The sequence below is a fragment of the Hyaena hyaena genome, unplaced genomic scaffold, assembly GCF_003009895.1.
Source record: "Hyaena hyaena isolate Hyena2069 unplaced genomic scaffold, ASM300989v1 scaffold_1278, whole genome shotgun sequence".
In the NCBI taxonomy this organism is placed as follows: Eukaryota; Metazoa; Chordata; class Mammalia; order Carnivora; family Hyaenidae; genus Hyaena; species Hyaena hyaena.
In genome coordinates this window covers 215297-233727 of record NW_024081914.1, presented here as the reverse complement: position 1 = coordinate 233727, position 18431 = coordinate 215297, and the positions used below count along the sequence as shown (strand labels likewise).

Genomic DNA, 18431 nt, shown 5'->3' with positions numbered 1-18431 from the left:
TCTGATCATATCAACAAATTAAAGATGAAATATATATCTGCCAATATACTATCTTACCTTTTTCATTCAATCATTAGAAGTGTAATTGGTGAGACTTTCATTTTTTGTAAACACAAATATATAACTATTTCATATATATGTGACATATATATGTAAAATTATTAGTACACATGCAAATACTTTTTATTTATCCTCATTAAACAATGAATTCTTTTTTTCTGGACTGTATGAGACCATATACTATTTAAATAATTTTGAAAATCTAGCTTATAAATATATCAAAAGTTTTATATTGTCCTAAAGCATCATATTTCATTTTTTATAAAGGAAATCACCCTAAATAGTTCAGTTTTTCTTAGAAATAATTTTTATGTGTGTGTAGTTCTAAGGATGTTTCTGATCTGACTCACACAAGCATAATTTCAAATATAGCCTGATTTGAATTAATACAATGTTTTATATTTTTCTGGAGGATATTGTTAATTTTACATGGGAGGACTCATTAGTGAAAATGAATACGTGTGTCATACCATATAACACCTTCACCATGCAAAGTTGCTAAAACAGTATGGAAAAAAACCTCATAAGGAAAATTTGATATAGCTTTCCTATGCTTTTCCAGACCTATTTCCAACACTGCTAAAAGGGGGGAAAATTCGAGAAGGCACTGAAGAGACCACCTCACCAGACCCTGATGTTACTTCTCCTCTGGATGTACATGCTGCAGCTCCATAGGAGCCAGGTTGGAAAAGTTTCTAGGAAAACAGCGTATTCCTTAATAACATATATTTTTAAGTAGAAAGATTTTTTTTTCCTATTTGGCAGTTTCTCTTTTTAGGCCCCAGAGTTAAGTACATGAAAAAGTCTATACTTTTAGTTTGAACTTAACATTTATTTCTTTATTTTAAAAAATATATATCAGTGGAAAACGTCTGGCTTCTCAAAAATATTTTTGAAGTGTAATGGTTTTAAAGCATGCAAAAATAGCTACTTAAAAACATTATGGTTCTGTTTTATATGTAGTATAAAAAATATATAGCTGTTATTAATCCAATACTAGAGTTTGGAGTTAAATTATTAAAAAAAAAGTATATCAACTTTTTCAAGCACTTCTGTATATACTACATCAATTGCAGTAGATAGTTTCTATAATACTCTTTTTTCTATACCTTGAGCTCAATATATATTATCGCTCTTGATACTAAGTGAAAGTTTAAAAGTAATTAAATATTCATATAATGTTGTTAATTCTCTATGCCTGGGTGGATTCTGGAGATACAGGTCAGCGAATTAGCAAAATGACCATAAAAGGGCATTTTTTTATAAGAATAATCTCAGAACCTAAATTTCAGATTTTGTATATTTTAAAATATAATTCTACTCAGGTTATTGAAATGCAGTTGCAATAAAGAAGGAAGAAAGCAATTCCCAGAATAGAGGTTGCACATTGTAATTGTAACTGATGTATTTTTTAAAAAACAGTCAATTGCTTCTTGGCCTTTTGGCTAAAGCAAATGTAGTATTTGTTCTTTTCAGCTTAATATCTGATATGTTCTCTGAGGATAATATGTTAAATGAATCTTTTGAACAGGGAGGGGATAGTAGTTTGCTCCATCCACTCCTGTGCATTAGTACTTTCAGTACTTCCAGGAATGGTGCATCTCTATTACACACACACACACACACACACACACACACACACACACACCACATTCAAGACTTTTTAAAGATATAGCCACCTAGTAATAAAAAACATGTTAATGAATTAAAAATGTAATTTAACAATGGGAACATAAAAAATGAGGTTAATTTTTAAATAAAAGATTTAAGAAAAGCAATGGGTTATACCACTGATAGTTTAATTCTGAAATAAGTGCACAAAAGGTAGGAATTATCTTTGCGTGTGTAAGAGCTGATGTTACAAGGATATATGTCTACATGTCTACTTAATCCAAGCGTGGTACTTCTAAAGTTTAAGACATCTTTCTAATTGTTTATAATTCTCTTGCCAACTTTTTCACAGAAAAATATACAGTAATCTATACTTGGTTTATAGCCTTCATCTCATTTGCCTTGTATTATTATTTCAGGGGATTTTGTTTTGTTACTCTTGTTCTTCTTTCCCTAGTATTCAGTTGTAAACCCTTTAATAGAAGTGATCATGTGTCAATGTATCATTATGTTTCCGTCACCTATGAAGTCAGATAAATGTATTTTAAAATATTAATTACATAGCAAGTTTGCTGTAGAACTAAATGTACAAAGTCAAACATTAAAGAAATACTTGGCCTAAAAATATGCTTTGTATATAAAATAGGCTATTGTCTCGTAATACCTTGGGTTTATTAATATCAGAATCATTTATAGTCCATCTTCCTAGAAACTGTAAAGCAACTTTAGCATATGTGGATACTGTCGTTTCTTAATGGCCTAACAGATTGTTATTTTGGACAGATTTGAATGGTGGTCCAAATCATATTTTTAAAAATTCTAACGTTTTTGTGTTGCATTTAATAAATACTCAAAGAGAATGAAGTGTTTAGTTATCAGCCGACAAAAGTTAACTAATAATAAAAATAACTCCTAAAGTAAGGAATAACGTAAACTCTAAAATAAGGATAGGGTCATTTTATTTTTTTAAATATTTTTATTTAGTTTTGAGAGAGAGAAAGAGACATAGCATGAGTGAGGGAGGGGCAGAGAGAGAGGAAGACAGAATCCAAAGCAGGCTTCAGGCTCTGAGCTGTCAGTACAGAGCCCGATGCGGAGCTCAAAACCACAAACTGTAAGATCATGACCTGAGCCAGAATTGGATGCTTAACCCACTGAGCCATCCAGGTGCCCTGGGTTCTTTATTTTTTATGATGAGAGCATCATTGTCAAATTTAGCTGCTCTAACTTCTGTATAGTAGGGATCAGCAAAACTGTAAAGAGACAGCAATTGTTAAGAGAAAAATGGAGCAACGAACAAAATTTTCTAACAGATTGAGATAGAGAAAAAACCTTAATTAATCTTACTAATCAATAAATAATTTTAATTAAAATTATATAATTTTAATAATTTATATTAAATTTATATAAAAATTGACATAAAAACATTTTTTTCATTCAAGAAGAAAGGATTATAAATAGATCAGATTTAGGAATTCATAGTGACAGGTGAAGTTGAGCAATAGCTCTATAAATAACTGTTCTAAATGAAAGGAGCACGTCTCTGGAGAGGTTGTGAGAAGGGATTATAATCCTTTAGAAACAGTCTGAAGACTAAGAGATAATTTAGTTCAGACCTGTCATTTTTGTCTCACAGTACAGAATATATTTATATCTATATGGGAATATACAAAACAGATGTATATATATATATATATATATATATATGCATGTATACGTATGCACATAAGCACTTAATTATATTAAAATTTGTAGATGAAAGGTGAGCTAGCAATCTTCATTTTTCTGGAAAATAAAGTGTAAAAATTAACTACTAACATAAAGGAGATAACAAAGAAATTGAATTTAAGATTTTGGGAATTATCATCAAAATATAAGAAAGGTAAATTATGCAATTCAAGATATATATTCTCTAGTATTATTAGTATTAATCTAATGGTTCATCACATGTAATTATATATATTACCATATACATATGCTGCCATATGTTCATCCCCTTCAGCTACTATATACTTGTCTAAAAATTCTTTGAACAATTATTTATATATTGTCTCATTACTCCTCCATGAAAGATCTGTCTGCATTCCCGATCTTTTCACAAAACCATCCCAGTTCGACTTTTGTCCGACTGTTCTGCAAAACAACTCCTCAAGATCATCTGTAATGCTCACATCGTCAAATTTAGAAGTCAATTTTTAGCCTTTGTCTTACCTGAGCTATCAACAGCATTAATCATATATAATAGTTACCACTTTTTGAAACAATTATATCAGTTGGTTTCTGTAACATCACTTTTTTTTTCTTTCCTTATATTTTCTATTTCCTTGGCTAATTTCTCCTCCAGGCTTATAATTTTACTCTTATATTGCCATTTAGTCTCCATGTGGCTTTACTTAGCCTTAAGACATTGTATCAACTAAATGTTGAATTTATATTCCAGCCTAGATTTCTCCTCTGAACTCAGATGTGTGCATCCAGAATTGTACCTGCTGAACTTGGATGTCTATTGGCATCTTATATAACATATACGAATCTAAACTCCTTATTACCCACCTCTTCCTGTTTTTTCCACAGTAGTCACTGTTTCACAAAAGGGAGATCCAGCATTCCAATAACTAAGCAAAAACTTGGGAGTTATATTTGACTTCACATTTTTCTCAAACTTTATAATGGGTTAAACAGCAAATTTCTGTGGCTTTCCTTAATAAATAGATACAGATTTTTTTTCTTTTAAAACAAATTTTTAATTTTATTTATTTTTAAGTTTATATTTACATTCCAGTTAGTTAACATACAATGTAATATTAGTTTCACGTGCACAATATAGTGATTCAACACTTCCATACAACACCCCATCTCATCACAAGTGCACTCCTTAATCCTCATCACCTATTTAACCCATCTGCCAACACACCTCCCCTCTGGTAACCATCAGTTTATTTCCTATAGTTAAGAATCTGTTTCTTAATTGCCTTTTAAAACCATTATTGTAACCACTCTAGTCCATGATACCATCACCCTTCCCTTGGATTAGTAGAATAGCCAGCCCTAAGTAGATTTTGTAATTCCATGTATACCATGCCCCCTAAGAATCTATTTTACTTTATAGACCTGTGTTGTACAGTATGGAGCCCCAGAGCTGATGGGTTCCCTGAAATGAAATAGTCTTTGCTTGCCCTAATTTGTTTGAATTGTATATGTGGACAAATTGAATGAGCAGCTAATTTGCATATGACTAAGGCTAATGAAGGTTGTGTAAGCCAGGTATTGGACTTAGGAAAGGTTTTCAACTTATCCTAATAAGTAGCATTAGAATATTAGAATATTTTAATAAAAAATTAAAATATAGATCTGTATGGCTGTCAGAGCACTTAACAATTACATATTCAGTTGTTTCATCTAAAATAACTACAATAATGTTTCCTAAACTTTATAGATTTTTGAGTGTTAAATTAAAAAAATGTAAAAATCACTTAGTTCAGCACCAAGCTCTACTTACAGATTTGTATCTATAAATGATGAAAAATATATAAATCTATAATTACTGACAACATTGATAGATTTAAATTGAAAACTTTAAGCATATCTTAAAGGCTGCAGAAAAGTGAAGGAGAGCAAATTTGCAATTAATAAAACCATTATGATTCTGATGCCCAGGAAATAATAGAACTTTCCAATATATATGTGGAAAAAGGGAAATATGGCAATTTAATAAATCAAGTTTTTCTCAATAAAATTCTTCATGTAATTAAAAAAATGGAAATCTATACATGTTTTAGATAGATTATTTTTTCCAAAATGTTATTTAAAAATTAAGTATGAGGGCATAAATTGGGATTTTCATTTGTACTTTTATAAAATATACTTTGTATGTTTCTTAAAATAGCATACCCATTTAAAAATTAGATTATTTTATAGATCAGTTGCTTTTGTATGTAGTTTATATGCTTGGTATGACCTGTAAGCCATCTAGGACATTTTCTGTTATTGCTTGTCAACTACCACACAAAAGAAACTAAAAACATTTTTTTACTGTTTATTTATTTTGAGAGAGAGAGAGAGAATGAGAGCGCACCGAAGAGGAGGGGCAGAGAGAGATGGAGAGAGAGAATCCCAAGCAGGCTTCAGACTGTCAGAGCAGAGCCCCACACGGGGCTTAATCCACAGACTAGTCTGATGCTTAACTGACTGAGCCACCCAGATGCAATGAAACTAAAATTTTTTGTGACTACTCAGTCTGTATTCTATGACAGTTCATATTTGACTTTGATGCAATTTTAGATATTTTGGATATTCTAAAATATATTTCAAGTATTAGGGATCAGTATACTCTTTAATCTGTAGGAAACTGTAGCAAATCAGTAAGATTTTACTTTATGTTACTTTGCTAAGGTTAAATATCTAACCTTAGAAGAGGTTAGATATTTTAAAAATCAATTAATTTTAAGAAAAAGTCAAGAAGCATTTGACATGTAATTACATTTTAATAAAGATTAATTAAATGAAATAATTTTATGTTATAATATAAATTTATAGTGGAAGAAAGTATTAATATCTGGTTAGTCATATTTTCTCTGTTTCCAGATAGCCTCTTTATATCACAGATTCAAGGAATTTTTAGTATATGCCAGATCCAAGAAAATGAGAATCTAGCCAGTACATGATTGTTGAGATAGCTTACTGGGTACTAATTACCAATCTAATTACCAATATTGATACATTAGGGGATTAGAGCAAGATGTAAAATCTGCAGGAGCCCCGGACCTGATTGGTTTTCTGAAACTAGGTTGTCTTCACACACCCTGCAGTGCCTCTTATGACTGTGTGTTGTAAATTCTGAGTGAGTAGGACATTTGGAGGCCATGCTATGCTCTTGACTATTGCTGTACATGAAACTTTGGTGTTGGATTAATATGCCTGTTGCACTTGATTATTAATTCAAAACCAAGAACACTGCTGTTTATTTATAGTTATATACCAGGTCCAAGGTAAATGATAATCTGGCCAAGTTACTGATTAACAGAGTAGGAGTTGTAGGTGGCTTTTCACTTCTTTTAAGTATAATTATAGAATTTAACTAAAATCATTAAAGTTAAAATGGTAATAAACAGAAGTAACTACTGGTAATAAATGATATGAAATACATAGAAGTAATATAGTTAATGAGAAGGTGGGCTATGGATTAAAAGCTCTGCTCCATTATTTATTGTGTAATTTTGGGGCTATTACATAACTACTCTATGCCTCTGTTTCTATACAGTAAGGTTTTGTTAATAATAACTAAAGACTTCATGGGATTGTTTTGAGAATTAAATGATTAAATTAAGCTAAATACTAAATAGTATTATCTCTTAGTAGCACCTGACATTAAACCTCTATAATTATTGGGATTATAAGAGAATGATAATAGGATTAAAATAGGTAACAATTTTAATGACTAAAGAACATTAAAGAGGAAGGAAAGAGGCATGAGGTGAATTTACTCCTGCAAATACAATTTTACTCTATGCATATACAATTTTAAACTGTATTTCTTTCCTTTCTCTCCCTACTATTTAAATATCTGTTTTTAGTTCTTTCTCCTCCATTTTTCTTCTACTGCTTAAACTTACTTCCTCTAGGACACCTGATTTGTGGCTACCATAATCATAGAAAGCTAGATATTAATCAAAATATTTTCTACTGCCCTGAAGTTTTATGAGCCCCATCCCATAATCCACATTGACTACTGGAAATTCAAGTCAACATTAAATGCTTTATATCCACAAATTTAATGGTCTTAACATTAAAATATTTGTGTCCTATACCTCTAAAATAATGTCCATTTCACTCAGTGTTTTTTAATGAATAAAGTTCTTGGCTGACCTCAGTTTTATTTTATTTATTTTTATAAAAATTTTTTGTTGTTTATTTATTTTGGGGAGAGACAGAGACAGAGCCTGAGCCCTAAAAAGGGGAGGGGCAGAGAGAGAGGGAGACAGAATCCGAAGTAGGTTCCAGGCTCTGAGCTGTCAGCACAGGACTCAAACTCATGAACCACAAAATCATGACATGAGCCCGATGTCAGATGCTTAACTGGCTGAGCCACCTAGGTGCCTCTAGGCTGACCTCAGTTTTAAAGCCTTCAGTGACTTTCCATTATCTAAAGTTACTGTATTTAACAGGCTCTGTAGGTTCTTGGAAACTTAGTGTGCACCTAACTTCCAGCTTCATCTTTCTTTCCAACAACATTATTTCTAACCACAGTGGCCATTTTAGAGCCCTGTGGGTATAATTTCTCATGTGCTTCTTTCTACCTACTAGAGGTTCTCTTATTTTCTAGTTCTCGGTCGGCTAAAACTTCTCATTCCCCAGTTCAAATACTGTTACCATGTCTGGTCGGTGAAGCCTAGGATTTCTTAGGCAAGAATTAGTCATTGTTGACCCTATGCTCCCATAGTATCTTATACAGAATGCTAGTGTAACCCTTAATACCCTTGCTGTTTTGAGAGGTCCTGAGTTGTGGCTTTCTCCCTTATGAACTTGCAATTCTGGGAAGTCAAAGACTATGCCTTTTTCTCAGTTGTAATATATTGTTTATGAAAAAATCACTTTGGTAATTGGATTTTTAAAATTGAAAAAACTGAAAACTAAAGTGAAACAGAAACAAGTAATCATTATTCATGAGAAAGAATCTTTCAAAGACACACTTATTCCTTAATAGCTTAATTATTTGTCGATTCTCAAGCCTCCTGATTCTATGAAATAATTTTGAGTATTACATTAGCATATATGCCCAACTTCAACTTTATTCACTTTTCATTACTTTACATATCTATATTGCTGTACATATCACATTTGCTGTTCTTCATCATGATATATTATTTTATACCAATATCTATAATTTCCACCTAGTTCTTCATCATTAAACCTTGAAATATTTTCTATTGGAATTAGTGATGTAAGAGAGGTGGTATTGCCTGATTACAATTTTCTTAGAATTACCCTACATTTATTTTTTATTCTTTTTACTGTTCTTTGGTTATTAAATGTATTTTTCATTTATATTTAGTTAAGAACTGATACTAAGTGTTGGTAGTGACATTATGATAGTGAAAAATAATTAATTTCTTATTCATTAATTGCTTCATTGTTGCAGATCTCATTTTCAAGAAAAAATAACTAATACTTTTGTATCTTACATTACTTTTTACCTATGATTTGTTGTAACTTTTTATTCTAATATACTTTGTCTCATATTCATGATGTAAAAAATTGAAATATGCCTTTTTTAGTATTATTATCTTTTATTTTAGTGAAGATAAACTTGATAAATCACTACTATTTACAAAGTACTCATTACTAACTACTCAGTTATTAATACCTCCTAGTAGAATAGTAAACAATTCTTAGCTGAAAGAATTCAGATATTTAAGACAATATCAGACATCGGGATTCTTATCATTTAATAGATTATAAACTCAATAGATCATCATTATCACTGTCATAATTCTATTTTACGTTGTATCTCAGTTTATCATATATCTTAAGTTATGGAAATATAAGATCCTCATATATGCCCTGTGAAATCATATTTTGTTCTTTATTGTATAGACATAGAATTTGAGTTTAGGTAAGTTTAAGTAACTAATTTAAATTTATTCAAATCAATGTGTTAAAGCCATGGGTTAAAATCCTATGTTTTGGTAGAAATCTCCAGTTTATATCATAGACTCATTCCTTTATTATAAAGACAGTAAACTGTGCACTGAATACATTATAAATGCAAACTTGGTATCATAGTCCATGCATTTATAGCATTTTAGAAAAAGAGATCTCTATGACCTGAGGTGGTCATGAAAAGTAGCATGGTCTCTGGAGTAGAAGGAAGATAGGAATTAAAGAGTAGAGTTGACTTGCTATTTCCTAGCAACCTAGGAACCTGTGGTTTACGTGGTTTGAGCTCAAGGCAGAAAAGGTAGATAGCCCTAATCCTGGAAGCTAGGGTTTTCAGAAAACTTAATCTTTTTTATTACCCAAGCTGAGTACTTGTTCCTATTCTTTCACACTATACCAGGAATAGACTGTCATCATTTAGAATCCTCTCATACCCCCCTCCAGACATGAAGGTGAGCTAGTTATGGATGGAGCCTTAGTTGAATAGCCTGCTAAGCACCGCTGAGCACAGTGACTAGTACATAATAGATATGTTTTCTAAACTTACTTTCTATTTAGTATCAGGGTCAGTATTTGAATTCAGGATTTTCTGGATTTCCTATAGCCTATGTTTTTCCACCATACCATGTAACTTAGGTTTGCCATGCTTTGTTGTATGCCAACCAAATATTTAATTTTTTAACAAGAAATAGCATTTGGTAATTCATTTAGTATTTATATCATTGAAAAATAAAGTACAATATTTGCATTTCAAATTATTAAATTACTATTATTTATAATTGTAAAGTTGTATTTGTAAATAATTTAGTATTTATGTTATTGAAAATTATAAGCGAATTATCAGAACTATAGTCACCTCTAATTTTAAGACTCATGTTAGCATCTCTCCTTTCACTACAAAAACAATTTTAAAATTGCTCTAAATATTATAGAAATTATACGTGTTAGCAATAAAATACTCAAATAATATCAAAATCCAAGAAGTAAAATGTGAAGTTTTTCTTAGAACTAAATACTATTAAAACTTAGTTGTTGATGCAAAATGAACAAACGTTTTAAAATCTCTTTTAAAAAATGGAAGAAAGTTTTGTTTGAACCCAAGTCAGGGCAGCTGTCTGGACACAATTTTCACAAATAAGAGACTGCTCCCTTAAGGTAACATTTGGTGTAGAGCTATATACATGTTTTTACATTAAAACTTACAAATTATTAGATAAAGAACTTGTTCAGAAATTTGCAGACCTTAAGTTTCTACTGTGTTCAGGGCTATATGATTCTAATCTGTGGGAACCAGGGAAGTCTCTTACTTTTTATCTTTTGTATTCAGAATGCTCCTTTTGGTTATTTTCTTTAAGCACATGCACTTGGGGCAGAAATAGAGCTTATGCTTTGAGGTTTCATGGAGTCATTTTGACCTTGCTAAATGTTAAAGTATAGCTTCCCAGGGAGCCCAGGAGCAGGGCCCACAAAGAGTAAAAGTTGAAAATTCCCTTTATAAGTATATATCTTTTCAGGCCTTAAAAAAAATCATCCAGTTCCTCACAGTTTTATGCAGATTTCTTTGCTCTTGCTTGATAATATCATGGGCAACCTTTGATATCAGCATGTGTTGATAGATCTCATACTTGTCATTCCCATTCTCTTATACCTCATCCCATATCCAAATCATTAGCAGCCTATGAACCTATCAGGTCAGCCTTAAAAGATACCTAGTATCATTACATTTACTGCTGCTATTTTAATCTAGATGCTATTTTAATCTCCTCTCACTTGAACTATTTCAATAGCATATTCACTGATACCCCTTCTTCACTTGCCTTCTGCAGACTATTATCCATACAACAACCAGAATGACCCACTTAAAATGTAAGCCAGATCTCATCATTGCTCATGACAAAACCTTCCAGTCATTTGAAATCTTATTAAGAGGGAAAGTCAAAATCCTCTATAGCTGCTTGAATATTAGTGGTCTTTCTTCTCAGCTATCTCTTTGAATTTGTTTCCTACCACTCCTTCCCTTGCTCACTGAACTCTAGTCACACTGGCCCCTTGCTGTTTCTCAAATAAGTTCTTCCTCCCAACTCATGCTATTTGATCTATTTTCTCTTCCTTTAATGCTCTTCCCCCACATTTCTTCTTCTCTTGCCCCCTCAGTTAAGTTTCAGATATCAGTTGGTTATCTTCTATAAAAGAAAATCTTTCTTGTTCACTCACTGTCCCCTTACCTTACTTCACTTTTTTTCTTTGTAACACTTTTCACCAATGATATTTCATAATGTTTCTTCTTAATTTCCTTTAAAATAAGCTATCACCTAATAAACATTCTGTGAAAGCAGAGAGTTTATATTTTGACTGTTGTATGCCCTAAATAGAACACTATCTGACACATAACAGGTTCTTAATAAATATTTATTGAATGAATTGTTGAATGATTTGAATGGTTAATGAACTATATTAACGTTTCTATGTATTCTAAAGTATAGATCAACCATAATTTATCCATTGACCTATTATAGATATTTCATTTGTTTCTAATTTTTCCCTAATAGAAGTACTTCTCAGTGAACATTCTTGTGATACATTTCTACAGCATATTTCTAAAAGTAGACATACTGTATCAAAGGGTATAAAAATTTTAATTTGATATGTACTGACAAGATATCCTTCAAAAAGATGGATTATATGTATCTTTAGAATGCTAAGTGTTTTTATCCATGGACATGCTATATCCATGGCATGTGATGGATGTAATGTATCCTGTTACATTTTTTCAAGTTCCATGTATTTTAATGAGTTTTATTAATACACATGATAGGCTGGATATTTATTCATTCTGTTTATAGTTTTTCAATGTCTATGCAAGAAATATGTATTTAGTACGCATATTTTCCACAGAATCAGAAAGGAAGCAGATTTTTAAGTTTCAGTTAAATTGTGGAAGTTAGGATTGGTTCTATTTTATTTATTTTTAAAGTTTATGGATTTATTTGAGAGAGAGGAGGGGAGCAAACATGCAAGCAGGGGAAGGGAAGAGAGAGTGGGGGAGAGAGAATCCCAAGCAGGATCTGTGATGTCAATGTGGAGCCCGACTTTGGGCTCGATCTCCCAAACTGTGAGATCATGACCTGAGCTAAAATCAAGAGTCAGATGCTTACTCTGAGTGAGCTACCCAGGTGCCCCACATTGGTTCTGTTTAATACTGGTGTCAGTATTCCCAGTCTTAACTCATTCTTGGTAAATTTCAAGATTAATGACAAAAGGAATATGTGACCTAAGAAAAAGATATTATGATGTGCATTTATAGAAATGGGCATAAATTTTAATAAATTGGGGTTGAGTGGTAGTTTTTATTGAATAATCTTTGTTTTAACCATCACAGACAGAGTTCAATGATTTAAAAAGATATATAATGAACAACACCCATTTTATTATCCATGTTAGTAAATCTAGTGTTTCCCACCTGCTTATACATTATGCTAATGACTTATCAGATGACTGCACTTTAATTAAAATACAGGAGTCACTTGGAAAGTGTTATAAGTAAGAGTAAATACAGACTGTGTTTGTGTCATATGAAAAATGTTTTGAAGAAATCAGCTGAAGAATCATTTGCTGGTAGCTCTAAGGGATTAAAATGTTTAAAACACATGCTTTTTCCATAGTTATGTGAATCAGTATTCAGTAGGAAATGGGGTAAACATGCCCTCTACATTTCTGAACAAATGTTTCAGCAGGTTATTAGTGTCGAAGGTTGCTAAATGGAAAAATGCTCCATGCTGTAAGAGGAAAATGAAAATAAATTTTAGAACATTACTCAATACATATGCATTTCTTTACAAGTGCTTTCCTAAACCATATGAAGAAAAAGCAATTTGTATACAGAGAAATGGCTTAGATATTGGTAATTAGAAGCAAAATTTCTTTCCTCGGTTATTGTACTGGTATTTTTGTGTGGCATTCTCACTGTATGTTTGTTGAAGGAAGAGATGGATGATAATGAACCATTAACATGAAGCATATTTTGTTATTTCTGTTGCTAAAATTCTCAGTTATCATATTCATATTAATGAGTCTCCTCCACTAATTGTTTTATATTTTTAAAAGGTTACCTTTGCTCCACTATGATTACTAAATATATTATGAAGGGGAAAGAATGAAAGTAGGGAGACTAAATTGATGGCAATTGCAATAACACCAGTAAGAGATGAGGATTGTTTGAACTAAGTTGTTGGTCACACAGGTGGAGAAAAATTGGTGTATATTGGATATATTTGGGAAGTAAAGCTAATTTGACTAGTTGTCAAACTGTGTGCCAGATATGAGGGGAAAAATAAGTAAAGGATCACTCCTAGACTTTTGTCTTAACTACCTGTAGATTGTGGTTGTATACTAAGATGGGCAAGACTGGAAGAAGAACAGAAAGGCGAAAAGATAGAATGAAAAATTCTGTTTCAATCATGTTTTGTGATGTTTGTTAGATAACTAAATAATTCTGTCAAAAAGGCTGTTTTATATGAGTCTGGAGTTAGGTGGAGAGGTCAGGGTTCTAGATATAAATTTGAAAATCATTGGCTTGAAGCTAATATTTAAAATCATCAGACTGATTGAGATCACCTAGTAAAGGAACATAGACTTAAAAAAGTAGGGGGAAAAACTCATGGTTTCAGTTACGCCCAGTATCTAATTCTTTCATTAAGTAAACTTCCACATTGTTCTCATAGCCTTTATAATGACTCTATATGATAAACTTTCAGATTTAGTTCCAAATGCTAAGTGGTCCTCCCATCCATCACCCACTCTGCATTCCATGTTTCTTAGTTCAAATTTCTAAAAAGGAATATCTGATTGACCTACATCAATGTATTAGTTCATGACCATTGAGTTAGGGTCTTACTTTCCTTCTAACATGGATGAATTTTCTCTAGACTGGGAACCAATATTTTCACAATATACTACGTATTAGATATTATGCTATATATTGTACATGAGTTATCTCATTAAATGATTAAAATAAGCTATAACTACCTTTAATTTTATTATTTTAGGAAGTGAGAATCAAAATAAATCTCCCAGATCACAAATCTTGTAAATTATGGATTGGAGATTTGAAAATAAACTATATAACTCCTAAGTCTACATTCAAGAAGATAAAGTTAAAATGATTTAAGTCCTGAGTCTCTTTTATCCTTGTTTATTTGTGTATGAACAAACTCCATATACTGTAATCAGACAAAAACCAATAAATAAACACTAGAGAAAAGGACTAAAAATTATAACAACACTTGAAATTTGGAATCCATTCTTCCCTCCATCCCTACATTTTCTATCTTGCTATAGAAACCAGTCAATTCTACCTTTTTACTTAAGATTGTTCCAATGGACTATGTCAAATAATACAGACATGATGTACAACAGAAAAGGGGATAAATATATTTGTTAAACATATTTATCAATAAATGTTATTCAATTAATGAAGATCGAATCATATATTGTAAAACTCACCTATTTAAGTGTACAACCCTGTGACTATGGTATATTCACGGAGCTATGCAACTGTCACTACAAAGCTTAGAACATATCCATCACTCTGAAGGAAACCCTCTCTACTCATTAGCAATTTCTCCTCATGCCCTTCTCAGCTCATCTTACCACAATCTCCAGTACTAGGCAAACATTATTCTACTTTATTTTTCTATATATTAACCTGTTCTGGACATTTCATGTAAATGGAATCATATAATATATGTGATGTTTGTGACTGGCTTCTTAGCATAATGTTTTTGAGATTCATCCATGTTATAGCATGCATTTTTTGATCACTTAGCATTTATTATTTATTTCTCTTTATTGTCAAATACTATTCAATTATACAGATATACTGCATTTTATCTATCCATTCATCTATTGGTAGATAATTATGTCCTGCACTTTTGGCTAGTACAACACTATGATAATGCTTCATTTATAGGTTTTTTTCTTTTTTCTTTTTTTTTTTAATGTTTTATTTATTTCTAGCAGAGAGAGAGAGAGACAGCGTGAGCAGGGGAGGGTCAGAGAGAGAGGGAGTCACAGACTGAAACAGGCTCCAGGCTCTGAGCTGGCAGTTAGCACAGAGCCCGACGCGGGGCTCGAGCCCATGAACTGCGAGATCATGACCTAAGCGAAAGTCGGACGCTTAACCGACTAAGCCACCCAGGCGCCCCAATATAGGTTTTTTTTTGGAAGAAGTTATGTTTTCATCTCGAGTATGTATCTGGGAATGGAATTGCTGAGTCACATGATAACTCTATATTTAACATTTGAAAAACTGCTTAACTGTTTTTTAAGATGTCTCTGCCACTTATATTCCCAGCAGCAATATATGAGGCTTTCAATTTCTCCACATTTTCACCAACATTGATTATTGTCTATCCTTTTGTTCATAGCCATTTTAGTACATGTGAGATGGTTTCACATTTCGGTTTTGATTTGTGTTTCCCTAATGATTAGTGTTTTGAGAACTTTTCATGTGCTTATTAGCCTTTGTTTCCTTTGAAAAATTTTTCTTCAAACTCTTTGCCTGTTTTTATTTGGATTGTCTTTCAGTTGTCTAATTGGAAGAGTTTTTTATACTAGATACAAGTCCCTTATCATTTATATGAATTACAAATAGTGCCTTCCTTTCTGTGGGTTGTTACCTTCTTCATATATTATTTGTAGCCCAGATGTTTTAAGTTTTGAAGCCAAAGTAAACTATTTTTTTCTTTTATAGCTTGTTCATTTGGTTTCATATCTAAGAAACAATTAATGAATCCAAAGTCACAGAGATTTACTCTTGTTATCTTTTAAGATGCTTATAGCTTTAGCTCTTATATTTAAATCCATGAATTATTTTGCATTAACCTTTGTGTACAGTTTAAGAATGGCATCCAGTTTCATTCTTTTCAATGTAGATATACCATTGGCCTGAATATTATGGTTTTTTGTTTGTTTGTTTTAGTAGTGAATACATTGCTCATGAAACAAGGGGCAAAACTCTACATGTGGTAATTAGAGAAGCTTCAATCTGTAGCCTTTGTAAGTTTCTTGAAGTATGAGTAGAATTTGGATGGGTAGAGATGTAGTAGGGAAGAAAATGATAAACAAGATAGAAAAGAGAACGGAGAAAAAAATTAAAATCATTATTTCATTTTGTCAATGTTTGCAGAGATCTTTAAACCCAAAAATAAACAGACCCTGAGAAAATGGTTCTAGTACAAGAAGTATCTTTGGGAGGTACCTTGGTGTTCTCTGCCACCAGATGCAAGGGAGCTGTCATATTTGCAAACTAATTTTCTAGAATCCTTTGGCTGAGGACTCCTTGGAGCATGTATTAATTCCCTAGAACTTGTGATACCCTCTCTTGTATTATAGATGCCTTTCTCAAAGGGACTTGGCCTGTTTAGTTGATGGGCTTGGCAATGAGAAATACTGTGGTGCAAAACGTGCGTCTGGTATAGTAAATTTACTGTCAGCACTTATATTAGCTTTGATGTGTTCTGGTCTTGAAATTCTTTGGTTTTGATATCATGCATTGCCAACACTGGTGTCTCAGCTATCTCCTTTCTTGGAACATCATGATCTTGTAGTCAATGCCACACATCCCTGCATGTGCATTTCCTCTGCTTGCCATTCAAGTGTGGCTGCCAATTTTGGCACTTAGAACAATTACATCCACCTTTCATCTAACATTTAAGTGTTACCATCTGGCCACTGCTATTACAAAATCCTGTCGTTCCTATTGTAGCTAGGGAACCAGTTTCATAAGCAGTCCTCCAACTCCACTTTCAAAACTGGTCTATAAAGCCCAACTGAATTTCTCAAGATGAGGCTGTTCTCATTAGTACATTCCTTTTTAGTAGGGAAATGTCTTTAGAGTCGTCCCAGAACTATAGTCAACTGGTGTATTCTTTAGTGTTATTTAATGCAGCTAGTGTTATATGTTTATATCTCTGAAGTTTTGACCCCTTCATCAAAACTTAGCACAGGTAGTTTTACCTTTTTTACTCTAGATTATTATCACCCTTTCCCCTAATACCTGCTTCAAAGAAGTATCCTAACATCCTAACAGCATGTAATGACCACTCTAGGTGTCATTAAATTCTGGGTCACAGAAGAATGGTCCCATATTAATCAACTCTCTTTTATCTGGACTTATATTATGCCCTTCCTTGTATAATAGTCTTGAGTTTTATTACTTGTATCATTTCACAGTTCTGCCTATACATATTAGCCAGTGTTTGTAGTTCTTCTGATCAACAGTTCCTTCTCTCCCAGTGAAGGGAAAGTACTTTTATAATTGGGTTATGCTGAGAATTGACTGTACTTATTGGCCTAGAAGTCTTGAAGAAGGTAAAGAGAGAAATCTTGAAGAGGGCTGGCTTTATTTTGCTAGATATCTACCTGAGAAATGGCCACTGAATATCCCCCAGGCCAAAGAAAGGTGTTGTCCGTTAGCAAAGGTGAATGAGCCATTTCTGCAGGCCCACATAATTTAGTAAAATCTAGGGATTCAGGGTCTCAATTATTTCCATCCATCTCCTTTACTGAGTCTTAGATCCTTCCATATACATGTCTGACTATTATGTAAGAGACACAACTAGGCTGTGAATTCATTTTTCTCTGCAATTTTGTTTCTTGCACAATTAAGTCCTAAGCTTGATTTGCATCCCTAACTGCCTTTACACTGCAGATTAATATCTTTATAAATACTATTCTTAAAAAATCCTTTTATTTCACTCTGTTCTCCTGAGTAGGGTGTTACTGAGTTGAGTATATCTTTTTTTTTTTCTTTCAGTGCATTGATAGCATTAAAAATAACCATTCTTCTTATAATTACCTTTGCTACTGCAGTATCATTCAAATCCTGGAGATACTACATAAACTAATGCAACAACACCACCTTATGACATTTTAGTAATTCACCATAGGTAAAACTGTTAGTAAATAGTTACTCTAGAATTCCAGGGGTTATCATTACCCCAATCATTGCCAGTAGTAGACTCCTTGCACCCATTTGGCCAGTGAGTAATCCATTTACTGAATCATTTTTTTTGTACAAACTAATTTAGTTGCAGTTCCCCTAT

At 32.3% G+C, this 18431-nt stretch overlaps 1 protein-coding gene and 1 non-coding gene across 2 annotated transcripts in view; both read left to right on the top strand.

Annotated features, from left to right (window-relative positions):
- Positions 1-18431, top strand: part of LOC120224891 (ephrin type-A receptor 6-like) — a 196407-nt gene that overhangs the window by 140238 nt on the left and 37738 nt on the right. The window lies entirely within an intron of this gene.
- Positions 1486-1667, top strand: LOC120224893. The gene has a single exon (XR_005526696.1). It is a non-coding gene; the product is annotated as a U2 spliceosomal RNA (small nuclear RNA).